This window comes from Capsicum annuum, chromosome 7, assembly GCF_002878395.1.
Source record: "Capsicum annuum cultivar UCD-10X-F1 chromosome 7, UCD10Xv1.1, whole genome shotgun sequence".
NCBI lineage: Eukaryota > Viridiplantae > Streptophyta > Magnoliopsida > Solanales > Solanaceae > Capsicum > Capsicum annuum.
In genome coordinates, this window is record NC_061117.1 from 210,796,493 (window position 1) to 210,804,347 (window position 7,855).

The window sequence follows — 7,855 nt, forward strand, 5'->3', positions numbered from 1 at the left end:
AGGGTAAATTGTGAAGAGGAGGCAATGTGTATTTCATATAATATGACAAATCTTCGGATGGAACACCCACAATAAGTGCCACATTAACACGAGTCAGTTTGATTTGGACTCCAAGAACAGTAGATGTAAACTCCGTCCCATTAAACTTACCATGGATATAAAATTCAGTCACCTTTTACTTGGCTAACTTTATTTGAATAGTGCCTTGAAGAAAAAGGCCAGACCATTCTTGAGCTGCTATCTTGGTAAGAAGGATTTCCACTCCAGGACCCCCATAACTAATAAGAACTCTTTCTCACACTACCTTTTGGTTTTGAATCTTGAGTATGTAATCAAGAGAAGGATTGTTAGGTTTAGAAGAAGCCCTAGAGGGAGAATGAGGAGGATAGAGCAGTTCGAGTGACCTATTTCTTGGTATAGCGGGAGGAGTATTTGGGTTTCTCTGAGGGCTTTGGAGCATGCTTGAGAGTTTTATACTGGAGGTGTGGGGGAGGATTGAGATCTGGTAGAACAGGAATAAGAGGGTTTGGGACTGATGTTCTTTACCTTTTTTTACCACAACAAACTTGAGACAGAAGCAAGTCGTCATCTGAAGGAGGGACATTTGGAAAAGGAGAACTAGATTACATGACGCGTTTCTTTTTACCTGCCTTTAGAGCCTTCTTAAAGGCAATTTCTTTTTGCCTTTTGCAATTACGATGTGAGGATTCCTTTTCGGAGAAGGTGAGCTTATGGGTTCCTCAAGAATCTCATTATCAGGTGCAGGTATGGGTGCATAAAATTTTTTCTTGATTTTAGATTGGGATTTTCAAAACTTGGGGAGAAGAGGAATGATATTTTGGGAGAGAGATTTGGATGGTAATGACGTCTTGAGGTATTTCTGCAAAGGCATGGTGAAAAGAATCAAGAATTGCTTTGAATTAATTCCAATCTGCAAAATCAGATATTTTGATGGTGGGAGCAGGTGGAAGTTAGGTTGTGGGTGTGGTAAAAGAAATAATTTCCATCGAAGAATATGCAAAGGAACTTGATACTTCTTTAGTTTGAGAGGTGAAGTGAATATGAGAGGAGAAAGCCATTGATGAGAGAACAAGTTTCTTTGACGGTGTAAACAAGTTTTGTAAGGAGAGTGATTGTGAGAATGGGGATTAAATAGAAAGAAATTCAGATGAAGATGAAGAGTTTCACTAGGCTAGGGACAATGTATGGCAGATGGGAACTAATTTGATAGGCGGTGGTGGCCTTTTAAAGTAAAACAAGTCTTTTCAAATTTTGGCAGTTAGAGAAGATGAAATGGGTTAATTATTAGTATATGGAGTAGATGTGCTCGTGTGTTTCCTTTTAATCTGAGTTGTATATTTAGGCAAGTTGTTCATACCTTAGATAACTGGTAGTATGAACCTTTTGTGTACTTCATTTGTATTCTGAAATTTACCTAGATATTCTACAATAAAAACAATTATTATGAACTGGACTTGAGACATACAACTAAATGTGCAAGACTGGATAGCTTAGCAATTTTAAATCTTAATATTAATGTGAAGCAATTATTCTAACTAAGCATTGAGGGTGATTTATACAATTTTAATCATCCCCAAGTCTAACCTGTTCCTTTCAAAGGAATCTCTACCTAGTGCTTTGGTAAAAATATCTGTAATTTGATCTTTAGTAGAACAAAACATAAGAGATATATGGCCTTTTTCAATATTATCTCTAAGAAAGTGATGTAATATATCAATATGCTTAGTCCTTTTTATGTTGAACTTGATTCTTTGCAATGTTTATGGCACTAGTGTTGTCATAATAAGTTGGAACACAACCAATATTCATATCAAAATTGTCCAATTGCTTCTTAATTCATAGAAATTGTGCACAACAAGATCCAGCAGCAACATACTTAGCCTCAACAACTGACAAGGCTATAAAGTTTTGTTTCTTAGTGGACCAGGAGATCAAACATGATCCAAGGAAGTGTGTTATACCTGTGGTACTTATTTTGTCCACTAGATAACCTGCTTAGTCAGCATCAGAATATCCTAACAACTTGAAATTGCTACCTTTAGGATACAAAAGACCAAGATCAGTAATTCCTTTGAGATATCTAAAATTCTTTTTTATAGATTTAAGATTAGACTCCTTGGTATTTGCTTGAAACCTTACACACAATACCATATTAAAGATAATATCAAGTCTACTTACTATGAGGTAGAGCAGTGATCCAATCATCCCTCTATATATCTTTTGCTTTACAGACCTGTTTAATCCATATCCATTTTTGTGGCAGTGGCAATAGGAGTGCTTATCTCCTTTGCTTCCTCCATAGAGGACCTTTTGAGAAGCTCTTTTGCATATTGTTGATGGATTATAGTTCCAATAGTTGTTTGTTTGATTTGAAACCCTAAGAAAAAATTAAGATCTCCCATCATACTCATCTCAAATTCACAACTCATAAGTTTTGCAAAGTCATGAGTCATGTTGATGTTTGTGGAGCCAAATATGATGTGATCACTATAAACCTGCACAATCAACAAATCCTTCTCATTAGTCTTTAAAAAGAGAGTGTTTTTAATCTTACCTCTTGTATGTCCATGCTTTAAGAGAAATTTTGATAATTTTTCATACCAAGTCCTTGGAGCTTGTTTCAGTCCATACAAAGCCTTGTCAAGCTTGCACACATGGTTCGACAATTTTTTACTTTCAAATCTAGAAGGTTGTATCACATAAATGACCTTTTTGAGAATACCATTAAAGAAAGCACTTTTTACATTCATTTGATAAAGAGTGAATTCCTTGTAGGCAATAAAAGCCACAAAAAGTATGATTGCTTCAAGTCTTGCCATAGGGGCAAAAGTCTCATTAAAGTCTATGTCTTCTTCCTGACTGTATCCTTGGACCACCAATCTTACCTTGTTTCTTGTAACTGTTCCATGTTTATCAATTCTGTACACCCACTTAGTTTCAATCACAGTTCTGTCTTGTGGATGTGGAACTAAGTGCCAAACCTTGCTTCTTTCAATCTAGTTAAGCTCTTCTTGCATAAAAATGATCCAATCAGCATCAAGAAGTTCTTCATTCACCTTTTTTAGTTTAATAAAAAACAAAAAGGCTTTGAAAGCACACAAGCTCCTTCCTTAATCTAGATCTGGTGGTGATCCCTCAGGTGAGATCAGTGAGAACATTATCAATAGGATGAGACCCTTGATACTTGTATCCTTTTAGAACCAATCCTTGAGAGCTACTGGGAACACAATAATTGGTTTGAGATGGATTAGATAGTGGTTCAGTTCCCCCTGTTAGTGTGCCTCTAGGTTCAGTTCTCCATATTAGTGTGCCTCCAGGTTCAGTTTCCCCTGTTGAAGTTCCTTCCAGTTTATTTTCTCCTGTTGTAATACCCCATATTATTCTTCACTAAGTTCGGCTCCTAGTTGCATGCATAAGAGGCTTAAAACCTAAAAAATTCACTAAGTGTTGGGGATAGTCATTTTTAAGACCTCTTAACTTCGAGGACTTTTAAATTGGTCTTCCTAACCCTGAGATGTTGGTTTTTGAGTTAATTCATGTTTAGGGGTGTAAGAAACATGTCTTGGAGAAATTTTGGATTTTTTAGACGAGGATTAGGTCATGTTTGGATCACGATTCCAGCAGCTCACCATGATAGTACTGCGTAGTGCTAATGGAGATGGCACCTTCACCCCATCACGGTGAGCCTATAAAATGCACTCTAGTTACAAATTTAATTTCCATAAGGGAAATTATGTCTTTTTCCCTTAACCCAATTCATCATTCCATGAATTATAACACCAGTTAAGGTTTTATTTTCCCATTTTCTCTCAAAAACAAACTCTCTCCTTCCTAAGATCATCAAATTTCCATTAATTTCTCTCCAGGGAAACCAAGAATTCAAGTTTCCCAATCCAACAACATTCAAAAAATCATCAAGATTGGTGTTTCTATCTCCATATTAAGGGTTTAAGATATGTGTGATGTTCATCCTGGGCCCTTTTCACCCATGGAGTCCAATAATCCCTTTTTGATTTTAAATTATGAGTTTTTACATGATTACGTTGAACTTCCTTCATGAATCTCTTGTTATTTTGATTTCAAGTTAAGATTAAACGTGTTTTCAAGTGGAATAGATTATAGTATGTTTTGAATGTTGTAGTTCCCATATTATTATCATGCGAGTCAGAATAAATCCTCAATTTGTGATTTTTGTCATGTCCTCATGCTATCTCCTCATGTTTAAGGGCATCCCCATGTTATAATCTTGATCTCCATGTTCTTGGTGAAATGCCAAAGTGATGGGTTTTGAATAATGATTCTCTAATATGGTTCTTAAAGCCTTATATGTCATCATTGTTATTTTCATTCAGTGTTGAAGGATTATGAACACTCGATACCTAATTATTTACATAATTTTAGTATCTTCAGAATGATTTTAGATAAACTATGAGCATTGTTATTCAGTCAGCTATTTACGATCAGATGTTTGTTCAGTTAAGCTTAGCTTAGTCCAGTAATCAGTGTCAGTTTAGTTGGGAGTAGGATTTAGCACCGAGCGAACCTAGGTATAGGGGTTCATCCGTCAGTTAGGATAGGGTCCTTAGAAACAGTCCCTAAGTTACAGAACTACGTAACTAGTGTAGGATTATGAGTTGTCACCCACCAGTTTAGGACTGACATTCTCCGAGATGTCACCTACCAATTTAGGACTGGCATTATCTTAGGGGTCACCCACCAGTTTAGGACTAACTCCCTAGTCCTTTGGGACACTGGCTTAGTGGATTCACACAACCCGTGGTACGGTACTGACACCCTTTCAATTGGGTTATAGGTTGGACACCGATTAGCTCAAATTAGGACATGTCGGTTAGATAATCCTCCCACAGTCCCAGTACAGTATTCAGTGTATGTTCGGTTCAGGTTTGCTTGACCAAAGCATCAAAATTTACAGTTATTCAGTTATACAGATTTCACTATTTCAGTTTACAGATTACTTCATATATATATATATACTTGGTCTTGAATTCTCAATATTTCAGTTTTCATGCATGCTTACTCAGTTATCTTATACTATTCATTCAGTCATTCTTTCATTCATAATTAATCTATGTATATGAGCCTAACCTCATCTCATATACTAGTACATTCAAAGTACTGATCGTATACTCTTCTTTGCACTATGATGTCTTATATCATAGGTTTGGATGCTCAGTTTCCTGACCGTACTTGTACAGTTCAGCACTTCAGCAGCAACAATAATGGTGAGTCCTTATTTATCGAGGACCTATTATGTGTATTCAGTTATTTCTGTATTTCTTTTAGTTAGTCAGTTGGAGTTAGTTGGAGCCTGTCCCATTAACTCTCCAGTCAGTTTAGAGGCTTTTAAGCATTCAGACAATCAATTAGTTGTTTCGAAATTGCAAGAAGTTTTGGTTAAGAAGTTGTTTTTGAGTACTTTATCAGTTGTTTCAGACATACTTTGATGCATTTTGCAGTATTCAGATTTCATTGCTATGTCAGTTTATTTTTCACTTATGTATTTCATTACTATTTATTTAGTGCTCACAACAGGTACCAACTCATGGATTAACTTATAGTTACTTATGACCGTAAGCATCGTTGTTGCGACTAGGGGGTAGCCTCGGGTCGTGACACCTATCTATGGACCAAGTTGTACAACCTGTTCCTTCACCTATTCTTCAGATTTACTTTCTTTCTGCAGGTTAGTCTCAGTACAAGATTCATCAAAGACTACATGTATACTTTATTCAACACAATTTGTTCTATTATTTAGGAACCTATATGCTTTGTTATGGTGAGAATATCCTAGGATGATTTCCTCATCACTTCTAGCATCAAATTTTTTCAAATTAACTTTTCCATTATTATGAATGAAACACTTGTAGCCAAAAGTTCTAAAATGAGAAATATTTGGTTTTCTTTCTTTTAGTAATTCATAGGGAGTCTTCTCTAGAATATGGTTAATCATGCATCTATTTATAATGTATGCAACAGTACTACTTGTCTCAGCCTAAAGATTTTTTTACAACATTTTCTGCAAGCATCATTGTTCTAGCTATATCTTCCAAAGTTCTATTTTTTCTTTCTACTGCTCCATTTTGCTGAGGTGCTATAGGAGCAAAGAAATTATGATCTATACCATTTGTGAAATAAAAATCCAAGAACTTAGCATTTTCAAATTCGGTGCCATGGTCAAATCTAATGGAATCTAGAAAGTGCCTAGTTTCTTTTTTATTTTATTAATGAATATAGAAAAGATATCAAAAACATTTTCTTTGGAAGATAAGAACAATGTATAGGTAAACCTGGAATAGTCATCAAAAATAATAAAAATATACCTTTTACCTCCTCTACTTTGAACTCTCATTGGTCCACACAAGTCCACATGAATTAGGTCAGGGCACTTAGTAGTGCTGACATGGTTCTTGGGGTTGAATGAAGATCTCACCTACTTCCCCCTTATACAAGAACTGCAAACTTTATCTTCCTTGAATTTGGTTTTGGGCAAGACCATTACCATGTCCTTAGAATTAAGTTTGTTTAATTGCTTTAGAATTGCATGTCCAAGTCTTTTGTGCCAAAGAAGGGGATTATTTTTAATTGCACTTACACAAGTTAGTCTTGTTCCAGGCATGCTCATGATATCAACTTTATACATATTTTTGTGTCTTCTTACAGTAAGCACAACCGCCTTGGTATACATCCTTTTGACCTTAATACCTGCAGAAGTGAAAATTACTTTGTTACCTTTATCACATAATTATGATAAGCTAGCCAAGTTGTGCTTCAATCCTTCCACAAAGTAGACATCTTCCAGAGCTCTTGATTCATATGTGCCAATCTTTCCAACTCCTGTAATAGTACCCTTTTTACCACTACCAAATAATACTCCCCCTCCACTTATCTTAGAGAGTGAAAGGAATTTTTTTCTTATCACCATTCATGGTTCTTGAGCAAGCACTATCCAAGTACCAGTGTTTTTCGCTTCCTTTCACTCTCACTTATAAAAGAAATTAAAGGTTAGATTTAGGAACCCTGAAAAGCTTGGGTCCTTTCTTATGTGTAAAAAGGTAAATAAGATCTCTTCTAGCCCATCGACACAAAAGGTTGTATGACCCGTTCCTCTGACCAATTTTGTCTTTCTTCTTGTTAGTTTATGCCAGCATGGAGTCAAAATTCTTTGCTAGATTTGTGCTTCTATTTCTTCTTTTAGTAGCAACTGGAGATTCAACAGTTGGGTGTCCTTGATTTCATATATATAGCTCAAGTCCTTAGTGGCACTAGGACTTTTGTAGAACCCCAATCCTTCCTTTTCATTGTGGGTCTTTTTACCCAATTGGTGGATAATTCTTGATGAGTTTTTCCACCTATTTGCTTTTTCAAAATCAAGTTTCAGTGTAGAAAATTCTTGACTTAATTTTTTCACCTTTTTTTTTTACAAAAATATTCATGTTTGTATTTGGTTAACTTTTGCTCAATCTTTTCTTGTTCCTCACTTTTAACCTATTTTCTTTATCAGCAAGAGTCAATTTTAAGATTTGAGAATCAGGTTTGAAGAATAAAGTTGGCCAACCTGTTCTTTGAGAGTGTTGTTTTTCTTTTCAATAGTGTCCTTGCAAGCTTCTAAATCAATGAAATCAAATTTTAGGCTAGCGAGACTGCTGAAAATTTCATCCCTATTAGAAGTTAATTCTTGTAAATCATCAAATAAAGCACTCATTAAAGAGATAAGTTTTCTTTTGGAGAATAAATGTAACTTTTCTTTAAGTTCAAGAATACTTACCTCAAAAGTTCTATCTTCATTTTCCATGTCTGGATCTCCAATGCCCAT